Source organism: Bufo bufo, chromosome 6 (genome assembly GCF_905171765.1).
Source record: "Bufo bufo chromosome 6, aBufBuf1.1, whole genome shotgun sequence".
Taxonomy (NCBI): Eukaryota; Metazoa; Chordata; class Amphibia; order Anura; family Bufonidae; genus Bufo; species Bufo bufo.
Window position 1 is genome coordinate 37,774,488 of NC_053394.1, and position 27,934 is coordinate 37,802,421.

Below are 27,934 nucleotides of genomic sequence, written 5' to 3' on the forward strand. Positions count from 1 at the left end.
GGAAGATGTGGTTCTCCCCATTATACCTCCTCCCTGCTTAGTGGGAGGGAAAAATTTTATTTAACTGGGACTGTATGTTAGAGGGGCTGAAGTGAGGGGAGGGGTGTCAGTTACATAGGACTGTATGTTATAGAAGACTATAAGAAAGATATGTTTTTTACATGGGACTGTATGTTATAGAGGATTGGAGAGAGATGACTGGTGTTATTTACATGGGACTGGATATTTTTGAAGACTGGAGGGTAAGGAGTGATGTTATTTATATGGGACTATGTGTTGAGGGGGTGAAGGAAGGGATTTAAGTTATTTACATGGGACTGTATGTTATAGAGAACTGTAAGGAAGAGAAGTTATTTACATGGGACTGTAGGGAGAGGATTGGTGTTATTTACATGGGACTGCATGGTATAGAAGACTGAAGGGAGAGGAGTGAAGTTATTTACATGGGATATAGAAGACTGGTGGGAGACAACTGGTGTTATTTACATGGGACTGCATGGTATAGAAGACTGGAGGGAGAGGACGGGCATTATAATTTATCGGGGCACTACAGAGATGATTATAACTCCGGGGGTTACGGCAGGAGGTATTATAATTACAGTGGGCACTGCAGGGAACATTATAAATACTGTGGGCAGTGGTGGAGGGCATTACTACTACTGAGGGCTCTATAGAAGTGCCTTATAGATTATAAGAGGTGCCCTATAGGGAGGCCTTATTAGTACCGAGGGCACTGTAGGGAGCCTTATTACCACTGGGGATACTATTTGGGGAGGCATCCACCTGGCATTGAGCCTGGTGATGTCACTGGCCCTAATGGACATGCTTTAGCGCTGACTTAGGCTGTAAAATGGCTAGGGCAGCGCTAAAGCTACCTATCAGTGCCGGTCTGTGTTGGGACCATGTTCATATATGCCTGCATTATTGAGAAAAAAAATAATATTTGAATATATGCAAATGAGCCTCTAGGAGCAACAGGGGCGTTATCATTACACCTAGAGGCTCTGCTGTCTCTGCAACTGCCGCTCCCTGTCTACTTTAACAGGGCCTGGCAGTGAAAATGTCACCCCACCGGGCCATGTTAAAGTGCAGAGGGCGCGGCAGTTACAGAGAGGGCGGAGCCTCTAGGTGTCATAGTAACGCCCCCGCCATCATTTTTCTTAGCAATGCGGGCACATAAGAACATGGTACCAACACAGATGCCTTCAGCTGCCGAGTGAACATGTAACAGGTCAGTCCTTTAATTGTCCAAGAGGGAGTCCTGAGGGATAGCTGAAGGCCTAGGGAGCATTTTATCATCAGCTATGGACTTCATTGGGGGGAGGAAGCTGGCACTAAAGTGCCTAGGGCAGCATCAAATCTAAATATGGACCTGGCTCCACAGCAGCAGCGGGATGTAGTGTCACACATCACACTGCTGGTCTGTGTAGGAGGAGGAGCGGTGCGGCCGGGAATCTGCTGTGCTCCTCCTCCTACACAGACCAGCAGAGCAATGTGTGACACTACATCCTGCTGCTGCTGTGAAGCGCCAGCGGCTGAACTGTGATCATGAGGAACTAGGTGAGTATATTTTTTTTAACTTCCTGTGAAGGGGGCACATATCTGACCATTACTACTGTGAGGGGGCACATATCTGGGCATAACTACTATGTACTGGCACAAAGGGGGAATAATTACTATGTTGGGGCATTAAGGGGACTGGGTGTGTATAGTCATGCTTTGGGCAGAGTTAGAGGCGTGACCTAGTATGAAAAGAATATATATATATATATATATATATATATATATACATATTGTAAACATATTTACAAGATGTTTTTTATTTTCACATATATGTTTATATTTGTATGTGTGGTTTGGGGGGGGGGGGGGGGGGCAGGTACATCCTTTGCTGCCTGTGTCCGCCCCTGGTGGTCTATACCTGAAAGGGTCAATGCTCTTTTGGCAGCACAAGTAGAGTTGCCACCTGACCAACTTAATTAGTATTTGTGGCAGGAGGCCAATGTCAGTAATTTAGTTTTAGTAATTTAGTTAGATCACGAATATTCGAATTGCGAATTTTAATCTCGAATATCGGCACTTCGAGAATTCGCGAATATTTAGAATATCCCAAAATATATTCGTAATCGCAAATATTCTATTTTTTTTTAAATACCAGTTCGTGCGAATTTTTATGCGAAAATATCAATCAAGAAAATAATGCCTGGAGATCACGAATTCGCGAATTCTCAAATATATGGCGAACATTCGCCCAAATATTTGCGAAATATCGCGAATTCGAATATTGCCCCTGCCGCTCATCACTAATGTGGAGTCTCTATATGGGTTAGGAGTCCCTGCTCTGACTGAGTATCCCCAGTACTGTCAGGGCTTGAGGATACACCTATTATTTAACTTTTATTCTATCTCTTAAATTGTCACAGCCAGGTATTGGACCCAAGACCTTTTTATTGGAGAATAAAACCCTAGACAGTGAGCCACTGGAAGTAATAGGAGGATTTTCTCTGGCTAAAACCAGTATTTTTGGCATGCATAATGTATTCACATGTGTAATGTACTGGTATCTAGTATCTACAGATACATATCTATATATACCAGTGCACTGTATGTTGGGTTTTGTTTAGTATTTTTTTTGTAAGAGGATAAAAGCAGAAGTATAATATTATAATTTTTTTGGGAAAAAATTTACTGCCACAAAATAAGTTACAATTAGGGATGAGTGAATCGATTTCGGATGAAACATCCGAAGTCGATTCGCATAAAACTTCGTTAGAATACTGTACGGAGTGAGCGCTCCGTACAGTATTAGAATGTATTGGCTCAGATGAGCTGAAGTTATTACTTCACGAAGTCTTGCGAGACTTCGGGTAATAACTTCAAAAATTTATTTCTACTGTTAAAAACCTTTTCCTGAACTCGCATTCGGTTCCAAGGTACCACTTGCCGGAAGTCGGGCCCCCACCAACCTAATATTGATGGCCTATCCTGAGTTTAGGTCATGGATATATTCAACTCCTGGAAAACCTCTGTTGGGTCTTGTAGGTTTAGGCCTAGTTCACACGAACGTATGGCTTTTATAGTTTTTTGCGGTCCGTTTTTCATGGATCCGTTGTTTCCGTTGTGTTTCCGTTTCTGTTCCGTTTTTCCTTTCCGTTTTTCCATATGGTATATACAGTATACAGTAATTACATAGAAAAAATTGGGCTGGGCATAAAATTTTCAATAGATGGTTCCGCAAAAACGGAACGGATACGGAAGACATATGGAGTACATTCCGTATGTGTTCTGTTTTTTTTGCGGACCCATTGGCTTGAATGGAGCCACGGAACGTGATTTTCGGGCAATAATAGGACATGTTCTATCTTTGAACGGAATGGAAAAATGGAAATACGGAAACGGAATGCATACGGAGTACATTCCGTTTTTTTTGGCGGAACCATTGAAATTAATGGTTCCGCATACTAAAATAATAGATGGCGGAGGTGCAGTAGACATCGCTTATCTAGACTTTAGTAAGGCTTTTGATACTGTCCCACATAGAAGGCTTATCAATAAATTGCAGTCTTTGTGCTTGGACTCCCATATTGTTGAATGGATTAGGCAGTGGCTGAGGGACAGACAACAGAGGGTTGTAGTCAATGGAGTATATTCAGACCATGGTCTTGTTACCAGTGGGATACCTCAGGGATATGTTCTGGGACCCATATTGTTTAATATCTTTATCAGCGAAATTGCAGAAGGCCTCGATGGTAAGGTGTGTCTTTTTGCTGATGACATAAAGATTTGTAACAGGGTTGATGTTCCTGGAGGGATACACCAAATGGAAAAGTATTTAGGAAAACTAGAGGAATGGTCAAAAATCTGGCAACTAAAATTTAATGTGGATAAGTGCAAAATAATGCACCTGGGGCATAAAAACCCAAGAGCAGAATATAAAATCAGTGATACAGTCCTAACCTCAGTATCTGAGGAAAGGGATTTAGGAGTCATTATTTCAGAAGACTTAAAGGTAGGCAGACAATGTCATAGAGCAGCAGGAAATGCTAGCAGAATGCTTGGGTGTATAGGGAGAGGAATTACCAGTAGAAAGAGGGGGGAGCTCATGATGCTCTACAGAGCACTAGTGAGACCTCATCTGGAGTATTGTGCTCAGTACTGGAGACCATATCTCCAGAAGGATATTGATACTTTGGAGAGAGTTCAGAGAAGAGCTACTAAACTGGTACATGGATTGCAGGATAAAACTTACCAGGAAAGATTAAAGGACCTTAACATGTATAGCTTGGAAGAAAAACGAGACAGAGGGGATATGAGAGAAACTGCTAAATACGTAAAGGGAATCAACAAGGTAAAGGAGGAGAGAATATTCAAAAGAAGAAAAACTGCTACAAGAGGACATAGTTTTAAATTAGAGGGGCAAAGGTTTAAAAATAATATCAGGAAGTATTACTTTACTGAGAGAGTAGTGGATGCATGGAATAGCCTTCCTGCAGAAGTGGCAGCTGCAAATACAGTGGAGGAGTTTAAGCATGCATGGGATAGGCATAAGGCCATCCTTCATATAAGATAGGGCCAGGGGCTATCTATAGTATTCAGTATATTGGGCAGACTAGATGGGCCAAATGGTTCTTATCTGCCGACACATTCTATGTTTCTATATACGGAACACAAAAAAATGGCCCGTACACTTGCAAAAAATACGATTGTGTGAACTAGGCCTTAGGCCTCATGCACACGACCGTTGTGTGCATCCGCGTCCGTTCTGTCATTTTTCACAATTTAGCGGAGGTCCTATTCATTTCTATGGAGCTGTGAAAAAAAAATGATAGTCCTCCGTTTTTTCTCCGCGTCCGTGATCCGTGATTCCAGTCTGTCAAAAAAATATAACCTGTCCTATTCTTGTCAGTGGAAAACGGAGGACGGACTCATTCAAGTCAATGGGTGTGTCAAAAAAAACGGATGCACAACTGGTATGTCATCCGTGTCCGCGTCCGTGTCCTTGGTGCAATAAAATTACACTTTTCATTAACCTTCCTTTTTTTTCCCCCTGTCAGACAAAAAAAAAGGAAGACACAAGGAAACACAACTTACGGAGGACTTTTCACCGATCCTGACATTGTGAACTAAGTATCATGGCATATACAGCGGCGCCCAGGGATCTCACTGCACTTACTATTATCCCTGGGCGCCGCTCCGTTCTCCCGTTATGTCCTCCGGTATGTTCGGGGACTTGGTTATAGTAGGCGGAGACTTAGGGGACTTGGTTATAGTAGGCGGGTTCTGCTGGGCGTCTCCTTCTCCTAGGCTGTAGCGCTGGCCAATCACATCGCAGAGCTCACAGCCTGGGAGTTTTTTTTCTCCCAGGCTGTGAGCTCTGCGATGCGATTGGCCAGCGCTACAGCCTGGGAGAAGGAGACGCCCAGCAGAACAAGGGAAGACTCCGCCTACTATAACCAAGTCCCCGAACATACCGGAGGACATAACGGGAGAACGGAGCGGCGCCGAGGCATAATAGTAAGTGCAGTGAGATCCCTGGGCGCCGCTGTATATGTCATGATACTTAGTTCACAATGTCAGGATCGGTGAAAGGTCCTCTTGAAGCAAAATCAGACACGGACCACTGAAGCTAAATCACTGACAGTGAAAAAACACTGTCGTGTGCATGAGGCCTAAGGCTGATACTGGCTTGGCTGAGAGTATCGCCTAATTGTTGCAAGAAATGTTAATTGTTACATGTATTGAATTTATGTAATCGGAATGGACCCTAATTATGTAAGTTTGTATCAAGGATGGTTCATATAATATTTGTATATAATGAAATCTATCCAACACTGAGATCCATTATATAACTAAGGGCTCTTTCACACTTGCGTTATTGTCTTCCGGCATAGAGTTCCGTCGTCGGGGCTCTATGCCGGAAGAATCCTGATCAGTTTTATCCTAATGCATTCTGAATGGAGAGAAATCCGTTCAGGATGCATCAGGATGTCTTCAGTTCCAGACCGGAACGTTTTTTGGCCGGAGAAAATACCGCAGCATGCTGCGCTTTTTGCTCTGGCCAAAAATCCTGAACATTTGCCGCAAGGCCGGATCCGGAATTAATGCCCATTGAAAGGCATTGATCCGGATCCGGCCTTAAGCTAAACGTCGCTTCGGCGCATTGCCGGATCCGACGTTTAGCTTTTTCTGAATGGTTACCATGGCTCCCAGGACGCTAAAGTCCTGGCAGCCATGGTAAAGTGTAGTGGGGAGCGGGGGAGCAGTATACTTACCGTCCGTGCGGCTCCCCGGGCGCTCCAGAGTGACGTCAGGGCGCCCCACGCTCATGGATGACGTGTCGCATGGATTACGTCATCCATGCGCATGGGGCGCTCTGACGTCATTCTGGAGCGCCCCGGGAGCCGCACGGACTGTAAGTATACTGCTCCCCCACTCCCCACTACTACTATGGCAGCCAGGACTTTAATAGCGTCCTGGCTGCCATAGTAACACTGAACGCATTTTGAAGACGGATCCGTCTTCAAATGCTTTCAGTTCACTTGCGTTTTTCCGGATCCGGCGAGTAATTCCGGCAAATGGAGTGCACGCCGGATCCGGACAACGCAAGTGTGACAGAGCCCTTAAAACCTATCTTCATTCAAGAGGCTGGGTCTGTATGTAAATTAGGGCCTGACCTGGAGACTGTTCATAGGAAAGCAAATATGATTACCACTACATAGATAAAGGTTTACAAGTCATCTCTGGTCTACAAAGCCTGGAGTCCTGACTCTTCTTCTCTTCACAGAATTCTTCTCTGCTGGAGAGACCTGATCCGGATTTGCCGATATGTTTTCAGCAGACAGTTCTGGTTTGGATCCCTCTGATCTTCTTTTGGCTTTGTGCACCTTGGCACCTCTTCATTTTGTGTAAATCAGACAAAGTGAAATCCCCTATTACTAAGCTGTATCTGACCAAGCAGGTAAGTCACCCAGACATTAAAATCCTGACAAAAGAGCCCTTGGGCCTGTCGACCTGATCATAAAATGGTTGTTCTTGTTCAGGATTACAAAAAAAGGTTTGCTTGCTTTTTTTTTTCTTTTTCCTAAAAACAGTGCCACATCTGTCCATAGGCTGTGTCTGGTATTGCAACTCATCTGTATTCAAATGAATGCATTGAACTGCTATACCAGACACAACCTGTATACAGATGTGGCGCTGTTTCTGGAAAAAAAAAAAATCAAACCTTTTTTTCTAAACCTGGACAACCTTTACATTTTTACTTAGGCCTCGTGCCACACGACCATATATGCTTTAGTATGTTTTGCGATCCACAAACCGCTGATACCAGCCGTGTGCATGCCGCCATTGTCTTTATCCCTTCTGCAAAATGGACAAGTATAGGACATGTTCTTTTTAATTTTGCAGGATTGAGGCAAGGACATATGGATACAGACAGCATTAGGCCTCCTGCACACGAACGTGTGCGCTCCGTGGCCGCATTGCGGACCTAATTTGCGGATCCGCAATATACAGGCACCTTTCCGTGTGCATTCCGCATCACTGATGCGGAACCATTCACTTCAATGGGTCCGCAAATCCGGAGATGCAGAATGGTACGGAACGGAAGCAGGGAACGGAACCCTATGGGAGAACTACGGAGTGCTTCCGTGGGGTTTCGTCCCGTACTTCCGTTCGGCAAAAAGATAGAACATGTCCTATCTTTTTGCAGAACGGCCGGATCGCGGACCCATTAAAGTGAATGGGTCCGCGATCTGCTGCGGCTGCCCCACAGACAGTGTTCGTGCATTGCGGCCCGCAGCACGACCACGGGGCGCACACGTTCGTGTGCAGGAGGCCTTACTGCTACCCTGCAGGTGCACTGTTTAGGTGCTAAAAATGTTGTCAGGGACATAAAGTTGCAATCTGAAAGCTCAGTATAATAGAAAAACATGGCTGCTTTGTATTAGACACAGCGCCATTCCTGTGCATGGGTTGTGCCTTGTATTGCAGCTTCACAGCTATATTCTAGATCTAGAGAATGGGATTGAGCTGCAATACCAGACACAACCTGTGTACAGGTGTGGCACTATTTTTTATCTAATCCTGTAGATCTATCGGTGACGGTGACGGCACCTTTAGGCCACCTGAGCACAGGTGTCAGTAAACGCCCATAAGACAAGCACGAATTTCCGTGCGTTTGTGCAGCATATCCGCACCAAAATCTGCAATGTGTTTTTTGATGTGGATTAGATGCGGTTTTGCCGCAGATCTCGCCCTTCCATTGGTGAGGGTGAACGCCACAACTAAAACGGCAAACCTAATTGACATGCTGCAGATATTGAAATCCGGACGGCAGGCCAATTACCGCACAGAAAAAAATCTGCAAAGTGTATATGAGATTTGTGTGATCCCACTTTGCTGGTACTGTACTACGCTGCGGTTTTTCTGCACAGGAATTTTCACAAAGAAAACGCATGTATTCCGCAACGTGTGCAGGTGACCTTAGTGACCTTTTTAAAATATGATGTCAGTGAGCTGTATTTTGTATGTCCTGTTCTTATCCGTACAGCAGGTCAATGTCGGGGTCACCTTCTTTGAAATACTACAGGGAGTGCAGAATTATTAGGCAAGTTGTATTTTTGAGGATTAATTTTATTATTGAACAACAACCATGTTCTCAATGAACCCAAAAAACTCATTAATATCAAAGCTGAATATTTCTGGAAGTAGTTTTTAGTTTGTTTTTAGTTTTAGCTATTTTAGGGGGATATCTGTGTGTGCAGGTGACTATTACTGTGCATAATTATTAGGCAACTTAAAAAACAAATATATACCCATTTTAATTATTTATTTTTACCAGTGAAACCAATATAACATCTCAACATTCACAAATATACATTTCTGACATTCAAAAACAAAACAAAAACAAATCAGTGACCAATATAGCCACCTTTCTTTGCAAGGACACTCAAAAGCCTGCCATCCATGGATTCTGTCAGTGTTTTGATCTGTTCACCATCAACATTGCGTGTCCCAGACACTGTTCAGAGAGGTGTACTGTTTTCTCTCCTTGTAAATCTCACATTTGATGATGGACCACAGGTTCTCAATGGGGTTCAGATCAGGTGAACAAGGAGGCCATGTCATTAGATTTTCTTCTTTTATACCCTTTCTTGCCAGCCACGCTGTGGAGTACTTGGACGCGTGTGATGGAGCATTGTCCTGCATGAAAATCATGTTTTTCTTGAAGGATGCAGACTTCTTCCTGTACCACTGCTTGAAGAAGGTGTCTTCCAGAAACTGGCAGTAGGACTGGGAGTTGAGCTTGACTCCATCCTCAACCCGAAAAGGCCCCACAAGCTCATCTTTGATGATACCAGCCCAAACCAGTACTCCACCTCCACCTTGCTGGCGTCTGAGTCGGACTGGAGCTCTCTGTCCTTTACCAATCCAGCCACGGGCCCATCCATCTGGCCCATCAAGACTCACTCTCATTTCATCAGTCCATAAAACCTTAGAAAAATCAGTCTTGAGATATTTCTTGGCCCAGTCTTGACGTTTCAGCTTGTGTGTCTTGTTCAGTGGTGGTCGTCTTTGAGCCTTTCTTACCTTGGCCATGTCTCTGAGTATTGCACACCTTGTGCTTTTGGGCACTCCAGTGATGTTGCAGCTCCGAAATATGGCCAAACTGGTGGCAAGTGGCATCTTGGCAGCTGCACGCTTGACTTTTCTCAGTTCATGGGCAGTTATTTTGCGCCTTGGTTTTTCCACACGCTTCTTGCGACCCTGTTGACTATTTTGAATGAAACGCTTGATTGTTCGATGATCACGCTTCAGAAGCTTTGCAATTTTAATAGTGCTGCATCCCTCTGCAAGATATCTCACTATTTTTGACTTTTCTGAGCCTGTCAAGTCCTTCTTTTGACCCATTTTGCCAAAGGAAAGGAAGTTGCCTAATAATTATGCACACCTAATATAGGGTGTTGATGTCATTAGACCACACCCCTTCTCATTACAGAGATGCACATCACCTAATATGCCTAATTGGTAGTAGGCTTTCGAGCCTATACAGCTTGGAGTAAGACAACATGCATAAAGAGGATGATGTGGTCAAAATACTCATTTGCCTAATAATTCTGCACTCCCTGTATGTTATTGATCCAACCAAAGAACATATCGTGTGACGCTGCAAATCCTTGTAGTGCATGCCCGGACTCATCCAGAGTCATAAGAACTGTGGTGTAATATATACGATGATGGAAGGTATAATATAGGTGTACACACACACACACACACAGATACAAAAGGTTGTGTTTCCCTTGTTAAATTTCATGTTCTTTTGATTGAAAAGGGTCAAAGGGTTTGTCCGAGATTAGCCCAGAAACAGCGCCACTCCTGTCCACAGGTTGTGTCTGGTATTGAAGGTCGTCCCCATTTATGTGAATACAGTGTGAACCTGTCCCTTTAGGTTTACGTTTCCTCTTTTACAGATCCTGACGTTATTACTTTTATGCACTTCGATTGCTGGAATCAGCATCACAATATCAGAACATGTGGACGGACAGTCAAGCGCCAAATCTGCCAAAATACTTCCTACCGTCCTCTATGTAAATCCGGCCCTCTATGCTGTAACATGGGTAAGAACTGTTTGGATGATCTGTCCTGAATGTTATATAAAATACTAGTACAATAATTTTTTACCTCTGGCCTGGAAAACATTAGCATGGAGTTTGTGTGTTTGTGAGGTACGGGCTATTGATTTTTCCCTCCCCTATGCTTTGCACTGCAGCTCTGACTGTTCAGATTTGTTGCTGTCTGTAATCAAAAGGTTCCCAGGAGACTTGCACCAAACTCAATAACAAGTGTGCCTTGTGTGAATGTGACCTGATATACTCCTCATCTCTATTCAGAATAATTTATGTCTTATATTGGCACTCAAAACATGTAGTCTGATTGTACATCTTCCTGTGCACTTAGATCTTGGTATTAATAGTCCACCATGGCCGAAGGCACTGTGTCCGGACAGACACTGGAGCCCTCTTCATCTTCTGGACTCTTTCCGTCGTTTGTGGGATTTTTCCATTTCAGTCTCTAATCCGAGTTGGACTGAATGTAAGTAATAACGTTGTACCATATAAAACACTATATATTATAAAACACCATTTATTATTAAACTCTATATAATATAAAACACCATCTAATGTAATATTATCATATAAAATACCATCTAATGTAATATTATCATATAAACACCATCTAATGTAATATTATCATATAAAATACCATCTAATGTAATAATATAATATAAAACACCATCTAAAGTAAAACTATATATCCAAAAATAAAAAGTACGAGGTAATATAGAACAATTTATGATATGAAACATATAATGTAAAACATTGGATAATATAAAAAACACCAAATATAGAACACTTGAGAATATAAAACCCCATATAATTTAAAACACTATATATTCATAACATAATATAAAACACAATGTAATATAAAACAATAGCTAATATAAACCTCCTTATAATATATGTCTGTGAAGGTTCTCATTTATCCAGGTCATGGTACATCTGTAAAGAATAAATCAAGGCAACTGGACTTACTGTAGATTTCTTGAAAACGTTTCACTCGGAAGAACGAGAGAAACGTTTTCAAGAAATCTACAGTAAGTCCAGTTGCCTTGATTTATTCTTTGCAGATATCCTTATAATATAAAACTATGTATATATTAAAACACTATAATATGAAGCAATATAAATATATAATATAAAACACTACATCATAAAATAATATAAAATGTTAGGTAATGTAAAACAAAATATAACATGCTACAATATGAAACACTATATAATATAAGCACCATGTCATATATATAATAAAAACAAGATTAATATTATGTATTTATTATGTTATGACGGCATATAATTTAAAACACTGCATGATATAGAACAACATACAATGAAAAACATTATATTTTATAAAAAATTATATAACAATATAACGCATCATCTAATATAAACACTATAGGGGTCATTTATTAAGACAGGCGTTTTACACTCCGGTCTTAATAATGCCGATATCTGGTGAAGAGGCGCCTCTACATAACTTCGGCACATCCAGCACCAGTCTAAATTTAAGACGGCTTCCTTGCTGGCTTACATTTAGACCATTTTCTACGCCTAATTGGCTCACCCAAGTCACGCCCACTTTTAGACCTGGGGTAAGTGGGGAAAAGTCGCACATTGCTGCACAAAAAAACCTTTCTAATATAGGCGTATTTCAGGTTAATAAATGACCCCCTATGTAATATAAAATTCTACATTAAACCCTATTTCATGTAAAATACCATATAATATGAAAGACGATATAGAATACTATATAATGCAAATATATTTTATACAGGGAGTGCAGAATTATTAGGCAAGTTGTATTTTTGAGGATTAATTTTATTATTGAACAACAACCATGTTCTCAATGAACCCAAAAAACTCATTAATATCAAAGCTGAATATTTTTGGAAGTAGTTTTTAGTTTGTTTTTAGTTTTAGCTATTTTAGGGGGATATCTGTGTGTGCAGGTGACTATTACTGTGCATAATTATTAGGCAACTTAACAAAAAACAAATATATACCCATTTCAATTATTTATTTTTACCAGTGAAACCAATATAACATCTCAACATTCACAAATATACATTTCTGACATTCAAAAACAAAACAAAAACAAATCAGTGACCAATATAGCCACCTTTCTTTGCAAGGACACTCAAAAGCCTGCCATCCATGGATTCTGTCAGTGTTTTGATCTGTTCACCATCAACATTGCGTGCAGCAGCAACCACAGCCTCCCAGACACTGTTCAGAGAGGTGTACTGTTTTCCCTCCTTGTAAATCTCACATTTGATGATGGACCACAGGTTCTCAATGGGGTTCAGATCAGGTGAACAAGGAGGCCATGTCATTAGATTTTCTTCTTTTATACCCTTTCTTGCCAGCCACGCTGTGGAGTACTTGGACGCGTGTGATGGAGCATTGTCCTGCATGAAAATCATGTTTTTCTTGAAGGATGCAGACTTCTTCCTGTACCACTGCTTGAAGAAGGTGTCTTCCAGAAACTGGCAGTAGGACTGGGAGTTGAGCTTGACTCCATCCTCAACCCGAAAAGGCCCCACAAGCTCATCTTTGATGATACCAGCCCAAACCAGTACTCCACCTCCACCTTGCTGGCGTCTGAGTCGGACTGGAGCTCTCTGCCCTTTACCAATCCAGCCACGGGCCCATCCATCTGGCCCATCAAGACTCACTCTCATTTCATCAGTCCATAAAACCTTAGAAAAATCAGTCTTGAGATATTTCTTGGCCCAGTCTTGACGTTTCAGCTTGTGTGTCTTGTTCAGTGGTGGTCGTCTTTGAGCCTTTCTTACCTTGGCCATGTCTCTGAGTATTGCACACCTTGTGCTTTTGGGCACTCCAGTGATGTTGCAGCTCTGAAATATGGCCAAACTGGTGGCAAGTGGCATCTTGGCAGCTGCACGCTTGACTTTTCTCAGTTCATGGGCAGTTATTTTGCGCCTTGGTTTTTCCACACGCTTCTTGCGACCCTGTTGACTATTTTGAATGAAACGCTTGATTGTTCGATGATCACGCTTCAGAAGCTTTGCAATTTTAAGAGTGCTGCATCCCTCTGCAAGATATCTCACTATTTTTGACTTTTCTGAGCCTGTCAAGTCCTTCTTTTGACCCATTTTGCCAAAGGAAAGGAAGTTGCCTAATAATTATGCACACCTAATATAGGGTGTTGATGTCATTAGACCACACCCCTTCTCATTACAGAGATGCACATCACCTAATATGCTTAATTGGTAGTAGGCTTTCGAGCCTATACAGCTTTGAGTAAGACAACATGCATAAAGAGGATGATGTGGTCAAAATACTCATTTGCCTAATAATTCTGCACTCCCTGTAGTAATGAAACTAAACCTCTCCAGGAGACCACGGCTTTCAGACAACCACCCCTGAAACATTTTCTGTGACAAGTTTTTTAAATCCCGAAGGCCTCATGCACACGACTATTGTTCAGGTCCGTGTGCTGTCCGCATCCTTTGCTCCGTTCCGTGGCCCCCCAAAAAAAATATAGCATGTCCTATAGGCATTTCTATAATGGGCCTCCGTTTTTGCGGACCGCAAAAAACTGAACGGTCGTCTGCATGAGGCCTCAGGCTGGTTTCACATGAGCGAGTTTAATGCATTGAACTTGAAGCATGTGTCTGCGAGAGCTCCCGTCCTGACCTACGTAGCACTGATGGGAACGCATAGCATTATATTGATTATAATCCTATGTAACCTTTACAGTTCTGGAATGTATTGTATAACACTGACTTAATGCTGTCGGTGTTATCTGGCTGAAAACTGCCACAGCAATAACCACTTGAAATAGGCTGGTTTTAGGGGGTGGATTTTCTGCCATAGTGGATCTCCCTCTACTTTCAATCTTTGGATTGCAAAGGTTGAAAACTGCAGAAAAAAAACTACTGTACAGCAACTATTGACATGTTTTAAATGGTCATCTCAAAGACTACACAGCATCAAGGTGCACACGATGATGGCTGCCATGATGAGTATTTGGATATGAGAGACTAGTGGATGCATGGAATAGCCTTCCTGCAGAAGTGGTAGCTGCAAATACAGTAAAGGAGTTTAGGCATGCATGGGATAGGCATAATGCCATCCTTCATATAAGATAGGGCCAGGGGCTATTCATAGTATTCAGTATATTGGGCAGACTAGATGGGCCAAATGGTTCTTATCTGCCGACTGTCACTATAGGTCGGTAAGCAGGGAAATAACCAAACACAGGGAAACAAACAGAACAAATGACTAGGCCCAAAAGCTAGGGAGAAAAGGGTCACCTCCTAGCGATCCCTAAAAGTTTTCCCTAAACTACTGTGCCCATGTGCATACCCTAATGGTGGATATCCACATGCCCTCCTGCCTAAACCTATAAACCCTGGGCAAAACCTAAGCTGTAGGGAAAAGGGTAGAGGCAACCTGCTTCTTCAAACCTGGAGAAAGCAAGCTAGAGGCCTAGATAAAAGACACAAAGGGAAATAACAGAGAGGACTTATCTAGAGCAGAGCTGGAGCAGATGATCCACCACACTTCCAGAGTTCAAAGGAAAGAACTATAACCCGCACAGGCCACTGGGGGAAGGAGGGAAAAATAGCCTCACTAACAATCAAACCCAGTACACTTGTGGGAAGGTGGATGCAGCTCAAACCCAAACCAAAACAAACAGAGAAGTCAGACATATGCAGCCAGTCTGACAGACCTCCGCACATTCACAGGGCAAGGCGTGACACCGACACATTCTATGTTTCTATGAAAACAACATGTCCTTCTCCTATAAAACATTTTCATACATCTCTTTTTTTTTATTCACAGGGAGATATTCCGGATCTTCCCCGGTTCTGTTTGTTTTTCATCTCGTTTGGTCTTCAGGTTCTTATTCTTTTCATCTCTTCCATCTCAGAAACCAGCGATCTCTCAAAAAAGGTAAGGAAAGCCATAATGATGATGATGGCTAACTCGGCCAGGATAATGTGACATCATTGGTCGCCCACTAATTTTCTTCAAATTTCCTCTTATGTATAAGCAGGGGTGCACCACCAATGAGGCCAGGTGAGGCGATCACCTCAGGCAGCACCAAGTAGGGGCAAAGGGGGGCAGCTTAAGGTCCATGGGCTGAAGAGAAAGGGTTAGGTTAAGAAATTGGCATTGGGGGAGGGGGGTGCTGTTTCAGTTTTCGCCTCAGGCAGCAGTAAGGTTAGGTGCCACTAATTAAAACCAGGATCCTATAGGTTGGCTTTTTACCTGTCAGATCCTATTATTTCCCCAATGGGAAAGGAAGGTTTTAGCAGGAGATAATGGGGCAATTCCTTCAGTCTCTCCCAAACATGACCAGCAGTGAGACTTGAAAATAAGACAGCTATTACTTAGTGATAAAGGGAGGTTTTGCTCATCGAAAATTTGAGATTTATGTCTATCTTTGTATTCCGTCCCTTTTATTCTGTTCCTAAGCTGTTGTCTTTGTTTTCTATATAATCCGCTTATTCTGTGTATTATATACACCCCTCCAGTCCTTCATATACCCCAGGAGTAACATACCGTACAACCCTCGCAGATACTTAGATATAAAAATAGTTTACTGATGACATAGAGAAAACAAAGCAATGGCCATTATACATGAAGATACAGACACTACAAATAAGGCAGTACATAGATGACACAACCACACACAGCTGCCTCGGTTCCTGCCCTCCCTGGATGCTATGCAAATGTGGCTAATAATGTGTATGTATATACAGTATATCCATAGTCCACCAATATACCGTCTACTGGATATACTCTTCTACCCAACTCACATCCAGTACCTGACCATTAATACATGTACTGTACATATAGTGACTCATGCATAAACAGCATATATACAGTACAGACCAAAAGTTTGGACACACCTTCTCATTCAAAGAGTTTTCTTTATTTTCATGACTATGAAGGCATCAAAACTATGAATTAACACATGTGGAATTATATACATAACAAACAAGTGTGAAACAACTGAAAATATGTCATATTCTAGGTTCTTCAAAGTAGCCACCTTTTGCTTTGATTACTGCTTTGCACACTCTTGGCATTCTCTTGATGAGCTTCAAGAGGTAGTCCCCTGAAATGGTCTTCCAACAATCTTGAAGGAGTTCCCAGAGATGCTTAGCACTTGTTGGCCCTTTTGCCTTCACTCTGCGGTCCAGCTCACCCCAAACCATCTCGATTGGGTTCAGGTCCGGTGACTGTGGAGGCCAGGTCATCTGGTGCAGCACCCCATCACTCTCCTTCATGGTCAAATAGCCCTTACTTTCAAAGTATTCCCAATTTTTCGGCTGACTGACTGACCTTAATTTCTTAAAGTCATGATGGCCACTCGTTTTTATTTACTTAGCTGCTTTTTTCTTGCCATAATACAAATTCTAACAGTCTATTCAGTAGGACTATCAGCTGTGTATCCACCTGACTTCTCCTCAACGCAACTGATGGTCCCAACCCCATTTATAAGGCAAGAAATCCCACTTATTAAACCTTACAGGGCACACCTGTGAAGTGAAAACCATTTCAGGGGACTACCTCTTGAAGTTCATCAAGAGAATGCCAAAAATGTGCAAAGCAGTAATCAAAGCAAAAGGTGGCTACTTTGAAGAACCTAGAATATGACATATTTTCAGTTGTTTCACACTTGTTTGTTATGTATATAATTCCACATGTGTTAATTCATAGTTTTGATGCCTTCAGTGTGAATCTACAATTTTCATAGTCATGAAAATAAAGAAAACTCTTTGAATGAGAAGGTGTGTCCAAACTTTTGGTCTGTACTGTATAATCTACTGGTAATACAATCGCAGACTACAAATATCTATATGTACACACATAAAGTCTACTGGGATATTATACTTATATACATACACACATAAGCAGACATATAACTTAGCTTGCTCCTGAAGTCCTGTTGGTCCAAGGGGTTGGCAGGAAGAGAGAGCAAGAGAGAGTCCCCAAGTTTCTCATTGCATATATCTTCCTGTGTCCCAGCCCCCACCATGGACTCCACCCCATGACCACTCAAATATCTTCCCAATCTGTTTGCCAAGAAAATGTTGTCCAACTGATTTTACAATGTGCCCTTCCTGCCATTGATATGCTAACAAGGGACACAATGACCAAATGGCTACTAATATACACTATATCCAATTATTAGGCATATTTGTGTGGTCATCAGGTTGAGGTTCTGGCTGAGAGCCATATTTACCTGTAACACTTAGTGTAAGTTTGTTGCATTTTATAGTTAATATAGTAAAGGGACAGGAATGTTAAGCATTTTTGAAATATACTTTAGAAAAGGGGTTTAAGAGTTTTCTTAGCAAAAGCTTTGAGCATTGCTAAGGGGAGTCTGTCTTCAGTATTCAGCGTTTTACTTAGCGCGAGGCCTGTGTGTAACAAGTCAGATAGACAGGGTGATGGGCAGTGATAGTTAGGCCACATGTCCATAGTCAGGGACTGGGGTAATGACAAGAGGCAGGAAGGAAGCCTCTGTATGTTAGACATAGACGTCTTCAGCGCTCAGTAGGACTGAAGACTGAAGACAGACTCTTCTTAGCAACACTCTATTAGAGCTTTGCTAAGCAGACTCTTTACATCCTACAAAAAAAGCATCTTTCCCTAATAAAGTATATTACAAAAAATGCTTAACATCCCTGTCCCTACCCAGTATTAAAAATAAACTGAAATGACAGTTATACTTTAAGGGAGCTCTCTGGGCTTTTAATATTGATGACCTATCCTCAGGATAGAGCAGGAAGAGAGACAGGAGAAAGTACGTGCACACTGCATGCGCCGTCCCCTCATACAGTTGATTGGCGGGGGTATCTTGAGGATAGGTCATCAATACCAAAAGCCTGGAAAACCCCTTTAGGTTTAGAGCTCCCATTTTTTTTCCCATAATGGTAGCTTTATGATTTGCTGGGGCACTTCTCCATATGCGTCCTAGTCAAATGTAGACAGTACAGCTTCAGAGGAGATTATGTTCAGCAGTTACATGACCATTGTCATCAGCGAATGAACAGCGATGGAGCTTTGGCCACAGGATGTTTATGGACTAGGACAATAAGGCAGAATATTCATATTTTTGTAGATGTTTTTGGCTTACAATGAATATTATTTCTTTTTTTTTTTTCTACTAACTTCTTTTATATCATTTTTAGAATCCTGAATTAACAGCATCGTTTTTCAGCAGAATCACCTACGGCTGGTATGACAGGTAGGTTTTCTGTATGTTTCTACGTGCATTTCTTGCATGATCTGTCCATTAACCTCAGTGAGACAAAAACTTTGCAAATAGACTATTTTGTGTATTCACCTCCCATGCAGACATATGTGACTGCATGGTAACAGGCTGCAAGCAAACCCTGTGTAGTCTGATCATGTAGACATGTGTTACTCCATGTCATCTGTTCTCTTATTTCTAAGTTCTAACCTCTGGACTGTAGGAGAGGGCACATGAGAGTAAGGCCTCATGCACACGACAGTGTTTTTTCACTGTCAGTGATTTGGCTTCAGTGATCCGTGTCCGATTTTGCTTCAGTTGTGTTTCCTTGTGTCTTCCTTTTTTTTTTGTCTGACAGGGGGGAAAAAAGGAAGGTTAATGAAAAGTGTAATTTTATTGCACCAAGGTCTTGTAGAAAAAAACGGACAAGGACGCGGACACGGATGACATACCAGTTGTGCATCCGTTTTTTTGGACGGACCCATTGACTTGAATGGGTCCGTCCTCCGTTTTCCACTGACAAGAATAGGACAGGCTATATTTTTTTAACGGACTGGAATCACGGACGCGGAGAAAAAACGGAGGACTATCAGTTTTTTTTCACAGCTCCATAGAAATTAATGGGACCTCCGCTAAACTGTGAAAAATGACGGAACGGACGCGGATGCACACAACGGTTGTGTGCATGAGGCCTAACACAACTATGGGACCAGACTACGCAGAGTTTGTTTGTAGTCTGTTACCATGGAGATACATAGATCTGTAAGTGTTGTATACCCATAAAGGTAGGAGTTTTGTTTTCCCCACACCATGTTATAAACGTATGGCATGGGAAGTATCCCTTTAATGCCTGAAAAAAAAAATGGAAACCCTAAAATCTGCAACCTGCTCAGTCAGTTCTGAGACTGGTATTTGAGTCGGGTAGCATTCTAGAGCCACTTATGGGATATTAATAAAAACTGCAGAATAGGGGTAATAAATGTGGGGGGTTAGTTCTATTTTATCACCTTCTGTGTTCCAAAAATGGATTAAAATCTACCAAAAAATGTTTACATTTCACCTCTATTTTGCATAAATTCTGGTGAATACTTTGAGAAGTGCATTTTTTTTTTAAATGGGGAGATGTATGGGGGTAGGGTGGGGGGTTCTTATATGCTGGCCTTTCAGAACCACTTCAGAAATGAATTGGTCCCTGAAAAAATTGGATTAGGAAATTTTCTTGTAAATGTCTAAAATTGCTGCTAAATATCTAAGCCTCTCAAAGTATGATTGAATAACGATGCTAACATTAAGTGGATGTATGGTACATATTAATTATTAACTATTTTTGTGGTATCACTATTTATCTTAAATGCAGAAAAATTTCATCATTTTTTGTTATAAACAAGAAACATATCTGCCAAAATTTCCTACTAACACAAGGTACTATAGGTCACAAGAAAACAGCCTCAGAATCACTTGTATAAGTAAAAGCATTCCAAAGTTAGTACTACATAAAGTGACACCTGTCAGATTTGAAAATTGGGGCTGTGTCCCAAAGGCCAAAATAGGCTTAATCTTTAAAGGGGTTGTGCGAGAAAAGAGGGCTTCGGGTGAACGTCCCCACTTAGCCAGACCTGTAAAGGGTAGTTTACTTACCTGCTTCCCAAAACGTATAACAAGGGGTTAGGGTCTGCTCTGCAATAAAGGAAAGCTTAGGGGTAACACAAAAATCACTGGTTCTTCCAATCTCCTCCTTATCCTTCCTCCTTCGCAGCTTCTTGGTCTCTGAACCAACGAGCGGTAGAGGGTATGCTTCTCACGCCTTCAAAGAGAGTATCAATATAGCAGAGACCCATATGTAAAATAGTTCACGCTTCTTTATTACAGGATCATAATCTTGAACATCACATAGAACATATGATAAAGCCCGACCTGGGTTTCGAAGCAGGAGCGAAACCCGGGTCAGGCTTTATCATATGTTCCAACGCCCCCCCCATTCTTACACAACCCCTTTAAGGGGTTAAACAATATTACATGAAAAATTGCTTCATTTTTTTTCTTATAGACGGACTGGAGGAATCATAATGGCTTCAAAAGTACACACACCATTTAATGTCAACTTGAGTGGTCTCCATTGTTATATCTCACACTTTAACCGTTAACACTTTATTTCATGCAGCATAGTTGTTAAAGGGTTCAGGAGACCTTTAGTCATAGAAGATCTCTGGGAACTGAGCAAAGAAAATCAGTCCCAACACAACTATGAAGCATTCGACAAAGCGAGGAAGGTGGAAGTGGCGAAAGCAAGGAAAGCTCTGGAGAAACGTATGAATAAGAGGAAACAGCAGGACGGAGCTATTGAAATGAACGGGCTGAGCAAGGTGCACAGCCAGGAAGTACTGGTCGAGGTAAGATCCTAGACATACTCCGTTGTGTGGGCTACTGTTTGTCTATAGAGGTGTTCATGTTCATTGGGATCTATGTACTACAACTATACCCATCCATCATAGAACCATATTTACCAGCATTCTTGTTGAAATATTTGGGTTATTTAAGCCCTGCCACCAGGAATGCCCACAAACCTGGTAGGACTTTCCACTTATGGACAGGATCTATTCAAGCCCCACCCGATTTTGACCAGGGAAAGTCTGAATTTCCCAGGACTGTCTCTAAAAATTAGGGACATTCCCTGCAAATTTGGGACTGTTGGCAACTATGCATAACTATGGAAGCAGTACATCCCTTAAAACCCCCACCCACCATATCAACCTCCTTTTAACTTTTATTTCCTGCTTCATTATCTGAATTTTTTTGTCCCTTTCTAGAAAAAAAAGAAGAAAGAGTCTGTATCTGGAACATCTAAAGATTACCCCAAGTCCTGGCTATATAAGACCTTGATTAAAGCAAATGCAAAGATCATCCTACGATCAGTTTTCTTTAAACTCATTCATGACATCTTAGTGTTCGTCAGCCCCCAGATCTTGAAGTAAGATTTGTTTTCCCCTTTTATCTCTTTCACTGTCTTTATATTGGGGACAGTCAACCATAAACGGCAGCTTGTGTGTGCTGAGGAATCTGCCAGACATTTATAGGTGGTGTCTGGATAAAGAAAAAGGGTCTAATCTTTTTTTATAGGTACAGTACCACTTTTGGTAAAGTGCAGGGGCTCTCAACCTGGACATAATGGATAGTGGGGGTTCACTACCTTACTGGGCCACCCAGTCCCAGCAAGAAACAACTGCAAAAAGTGTACAAAAACAAGGTGTGCACTCCTCCTTCTGGTTTTGCATATAGGATTGAATTGTTTATTAATAAAATTAAATAAAAACAAATATATAAAAATAATAGATAAAAACACTCCCCAATTTTTTTTTTATATACAATCCCAGGAATTATAGAAATATGAGATAGCAATACATGATTCCACTATCAATTGCAATGCATGATAGTTTAAAGGGATATTTGAGGTCGCTGGTAATTGCAGGGCAATGTCATATGGTCCGCTCCTATAGCTCACAATATATACCAGTTCAAATATCTAAAATTTCATATACATTATGGATTCATGACAGTGATTTCATACCACATTTCATATACAGTTGCAAGAAAAAGCATTTGTACCATTTTTAATTATATGGATTTCTGTACAAATTGGTCATAAAATGTGATCTGATCTTTATCTAAGTCACAACAATAGACAATCACAGTCTGCTTAAACTAATAACACACAAAGAATTAAATGTTACCATGTTTTTATTGAACACATCATGTAAACATTCACAGTGCAGGTGGAAAAAGTATGTGAACCCTTGGCTTTAATAACTGGTTGAACCTCCTTTGGCAGCAATAACTTCAACCAAACGTTTCCTGTAGTTGCAGATCAGACGTGCACAACGGTCAGGAGTAATTCTTGACCATTCCTCTTTACAGAACTGTTTCAGTTCAGCAATACTCTTGGGATGTCTGGTCTGAATCGCTTTCTTGAGGTCATGCCACAGCATCTCAATCGGGTTGAGGTCAGGACTCTGACTGCGCCACTCCAGAAGGCGTATTTTCTTCTGTTTAAGCCATTCTGTTGTTGATTTACTTCTATGCTTTGGGTCGTTGTCCTGTTGCAACACCCATCTTCTGTTGAGCTTCAGCTGGTGGACAGTAGTGATGAGCGGCAGGGGTCATATTCGAATTCGCGATATTTCGCGAATATTTTGTAGAATATTAGTCGAATATTCGTTATATTCTACGATTTTTTTACTCAAAAAATCGGCAACATAATGATTGTGTAATATCCTAATTTTCGTAATGCAAATTTTTATTGCAAATTTTTCAACTTACAACTATTAGACAAAGATGATTGTAGCACTATATTAGCTAAATTGCTCTATATTCGTTTTTTTTTTCTTTCGAATATTCGCTATATTGCTATAACTTAGTTTTTTCGAATATTCGTATTATTCTAAAACAAGAATATATAGCAATATAGCGAATATTCGAAAATAAAAATGAATATAGAGCAATTTAGCTAATATAGTGCTATAATCTTCTTTGTCTAATAGTTGTAAATTTTTTCTCATCTGAACTTCAGATTGGAAAAAAATGCCAACTATTAAAAAAAAGATTATAGCACAATATTAGCTAAATTGCTCTATATCCGTTTTTTTTCCGAATATTCGCTATATTGCTATATATTCTTGTTTTAGAATATTACGAATATTCGAAAAAAACCGAAGTTATAGCAATATAGCGAATATAAAAAAAATAATAATAATATAGAGCAATTTAGCTATTATAGTGCTGCAATCATCTTTGTCTAATAGTTGTAAGTTGAAAATTCGCAAACAACACTACTCCTAAAGTCAAATATACCGCAGCCTTCTCATTGGCCCACAAGCTAGAAGCAGGGAGGGATCATGTGTACTGATTACAAATATATATCACTATATTCGAAATATTCGCGAATTTTCGAAGTATCTATATTCGCGATAAAAATTAGAAATTTGAATATTCGTGATCAACACTAGTGGACAGATGGCCTTAAGTTCTCCTGCAAAATGTCTTGATAAACTTGGGAATTCATTTTTCCTTCGATGATAGCAATCCGTCCAGGCCCTGATGCTGCAAAGCAGCCCCAAACCATGATGCCCCCACCACCATACTTCACAGTTGGGATGAGGTTTTGATGTTGGTGTGCTGTGCCTCTTTTTCTCTACACATAGTGTTGTGTGTTTCTTCCAAACAACTCAACTTTGGTTTCATCTGTCCACAGAACATTTTGCCAGTACTGCTGTGGAACATCCAGGTGCTCTTGTGCAAACTGTAAACGTGCAGCAATGTTTCTTTTGGACAGCAATGGCTTCCTCTGTGGTATCCTCCCATGAAATCCATTCTTGTTTAGTGTTTTACGTATCGTAGATTCGCTAACAGGGATGTTAGCATATGCCAGAGACTTTTGTAAGTCTTTAGCTGACACTCTAGGATTCTTCTTCACCTCTTTGAGAAGTCTGCGCTGTGCTCTTGCAGTCATCTTTACAGGACGGCCACTACTAGGGAGAGTAGCAGCAGTGCTGAACTTTCTCTATTTATAGACAATTTGTCTTACCGTGGACTGATGAACAGCAAGGCTTTTGGAGATACTTTTATAACCCTTTCCAGCTTTATGCAAGTCAACAATTATTAATCGTAGATCTTCTGAGAGCTCTTTTGTGCGAGGCATCATTCACATTAGGCAATGCTTCTTGTGAAAAGCAAACCCAGAACTGGTGTGTGTTTTTAGTAGGGCAGGGCAGCTGTAACCAACACCTCCAATCTCATCTCATTGATTGGACTCCAGATGGCTGACACCTCACTTCAATTAGCTCTTGGAGAAGTCATTAGTCTAGGGGTTGACATACTTTTTCCACCTGCACTGTAAATCTTTACATGGTGTGTTCAATAAAAACATGGTAACATTTAATTATTTGAGTGTTATTAGTTTAAGCAGACTGTGATTGTCTATTGTTGTGACTTAGATGAAGATCAGATCACATTTTATGACCAATTTGTGCAGAAATCCATATCATTCCAAAGGGTTCACATACTTTTTCTTGCAACTGTATATAATATTTGGTTGTGAGCAGCCTGTATATATGGAAATATAATCCAGTAACAGAGGTATCATAAACCAAAAATCATGATCAGTCCATAAAAATATCTATGAGCATTGCAATCAATCCATAGTCCTCACTCTGAGAAAACAAAACAATTCACTCCACAATAAAGAAGTAGGAAGGCTGACTAGTGATTATCAGCCAGCACGCGCTGGCTGGTATTTCTCAGCAAACCAAGCGTGCGCGACTTGCCTGATACAAGAGCCTCCGCAATATTCAGTGACACTCTGCAATGTTCAGTAAGGAGCGGGGCATTGTTATTAAGGCTACTTTCACACTGCCGTTTCTGGGTCCGCCTGTGAGATCCATTTCAGGGCTCTCACAAGCGGCCCAAAACGGATCAGTTCAGCCCCAATGCATTCTGAATGGATAAGGATCAATTCAGAATGCATCAGTTTGCCTCCGTTCAGTCTCCATTCCGCTCTGGAGGCGGACACCAAAACGCTGCTTGCAGCGTTTTGATGTCCGTCTGACGAAACTGAGCCAAACGGATCCGTCCTGACTTACAATGTAAGTCAATGGGGACGGATTTCGTTTTTACTGACACAATATGGTGCAATTGAAAACGGATCCGCCTCCCTCTGACTTTCAATGTAAGTCAAAACGGATCCGTTTGCATTATCATGCACAGAAATGGTAATGCAAACGGATCCGTTCTGAACGGATACAAGCGTTTGCATTATAAGTGCGGATCCATCTGTGCAGATACCAGACGGATCCGCACCTAAATGTAGGTGTGAAAGTAGCAGCAAGGCTCAACATGACCAACAAGCTCAGTCTTAACATCCTATTTTAGTGTGGATTCATATCACCAGCATTGCTTGGAATGTCATTCACTTCTTGGAGCGAGCTCGTCAGTCCCGAGGTATGTGGGGTTGTGCACTTACCCCTCCTCCTTCTTGGCTTCGGCACTGGATGATTTTATCTTTACGGAGGTTCCTGTTGTAGCAAGTTTGCATGTTCCGAATCATCAGTTAGTTTGTATTTGGCTGTAGCGCGCTACTTCCTCCTTCAGCTTGGACACATCAGCAGCCACGAGTTCGCTCCAGGATAAGCAGTACTATATACACCTAGGGTCCGGACTGTGTATATAGATAGAGTTATATTTCCTGAGGATACCATACGTGTTTCGAAGCACTAGTTCCTTCAGTGGCTTACATTTTCAGATGTAGCGATGCCATCTATTTATAGTCCATTATCGCTCTGTGGAGTGATTACAAAGCTGGATTGGATTGATCCACGATTATGTTGTGGGTAAAACCCGAATATGGAACCATTTCATATGATTCTTCTCTGCAGCGCCGCCGGCATCCCGCTCATGAGGAGGAGCAAAGACGCGGCCGGCGGCTGCGTCTCCATGGTGACATGAGGGCGGTGAGGACCCGGGCGCGCACGTCTCTTCAGTGCAGCCGGCGTCCTCCATCTCCTAGAAGACAACGGCAGGAGGAAAACTGAGCGCCAATGTTAATGAGTCGGCACTGTTAATGAGTCGGTGTACTGAGATGCTGGACATGGGTCATGTGACCCATCAAGAGGATCTATTTAAGCAGGTAACCTGCTGGCCGAAGGTTGCCTGTGATTGGTCTTGATACCTCACTAGCATATCCTGCGTGTGCGACTTCTGCCTGTTTGACCTCGGCTTGTACTTGACTCTGACCTGGTGTTACCCCTTGTACTGACGGAACCTCTTGGCTCCTGACCTTGGCTTGTATTTGACTCTGACCTGGGGTTACCCCTGGTACAGACGCGATCTCCTGGCTCTTGACCTCGGCTAGTACTCTTGTTTTTGTTATATCCCTTGTGCTTGTGTTACCTCCTGAACCTTGTCCTCGGACCCCTTGCTTCTATTGCTATTCTGTACCGGCCTGGGAAGCTCTTGCTTCTGTGTGATCTGTCTTGTTTATTGTTTTCCATTCTTTAGCCCCCTGCACATAAGTAAACTAAGGCCTGCAGCCCAGTTGTACCCCATCGGTTAGGATGGACTGTGCAAGTAGGTAGGGATAGGTGTGTAGGTGGAGATAGGGCTGCACTTATCCCCACCTATTAGTGACAATACCGATCACAAATCAATATGAGGCACTATCAGAGGCACATTTTTTAGACCGAACACCTCCACACGGTATCAATCAACAGAGAGGGCCCATTACCAATCACCGACACGGAATCACAGATACAATTTGAGACACAGAGAAATGAGTCTCAAATCACACAATAAAAAAATTACAAATGACACAATCATAAACAACACTTCACTATCACTCACAGAGTCGTCTGGGACCTTATTTAGAATAACCACCTCAGGCATACAACAAAAGAAAAGAATCCGGAGAGGACAAAGAAAATGCACTTAACAGAGACAACAGAAGGAACACAACCAGATAGAAAATTAAATTAATATTAATCTGAGCAACTGTGTATTATCTGGAGCTCAGACTAGTCTACTTAATAAAGGTTTGAAATTTGTCCCTACAATGCCCCTCAATAAATTTGATACATATATAGGTATTGAGAAATTTATAAGAAAATTATGCCTTAAGAAATATTTTGCAAAAAATCCTTGCGATAAGGATAGATCAATGTCCTGTACTTTTCAACACACAGAATTAAGACAAAGATCTAAAAATATATCCGAGGCAAGAAATCGGACACAAAATTGCCACATTTAAATAAAATGTGGAAGTCGACAAAAGGAAAATCAAAGACTCTCCACATAGATATAATAATCTAACCAAACAAGAAATTAGTAGCATTAAAACGCTCCTACAATAATGAATGTAGGAGACAACTTATGGATGAGGCAACTTACATTAAATTAAAAAAAGATCAGACTATAGACTACTATGAAGTTTTACTGGATTTATGTAAGGAAAGAGTCGAGAAAGGGGTACTATATGAACAAGCGTTTAGGTATATTTATGGAAACAGGACAGAAAATCCCTATGTTATATTGTCTT

The 27,934-nt window shown here is 41.4% G+C and overlaps 1 pseudogene; it reads left to right on the top strand.

Moving 5' to 3' along the window:
* LOC121003107 overlaps positions 1-27,934 on the top strand; it is a 363,872-nt pseudogene that overhangs the window by 84,518 nt on the left and 251,420 nt on the right.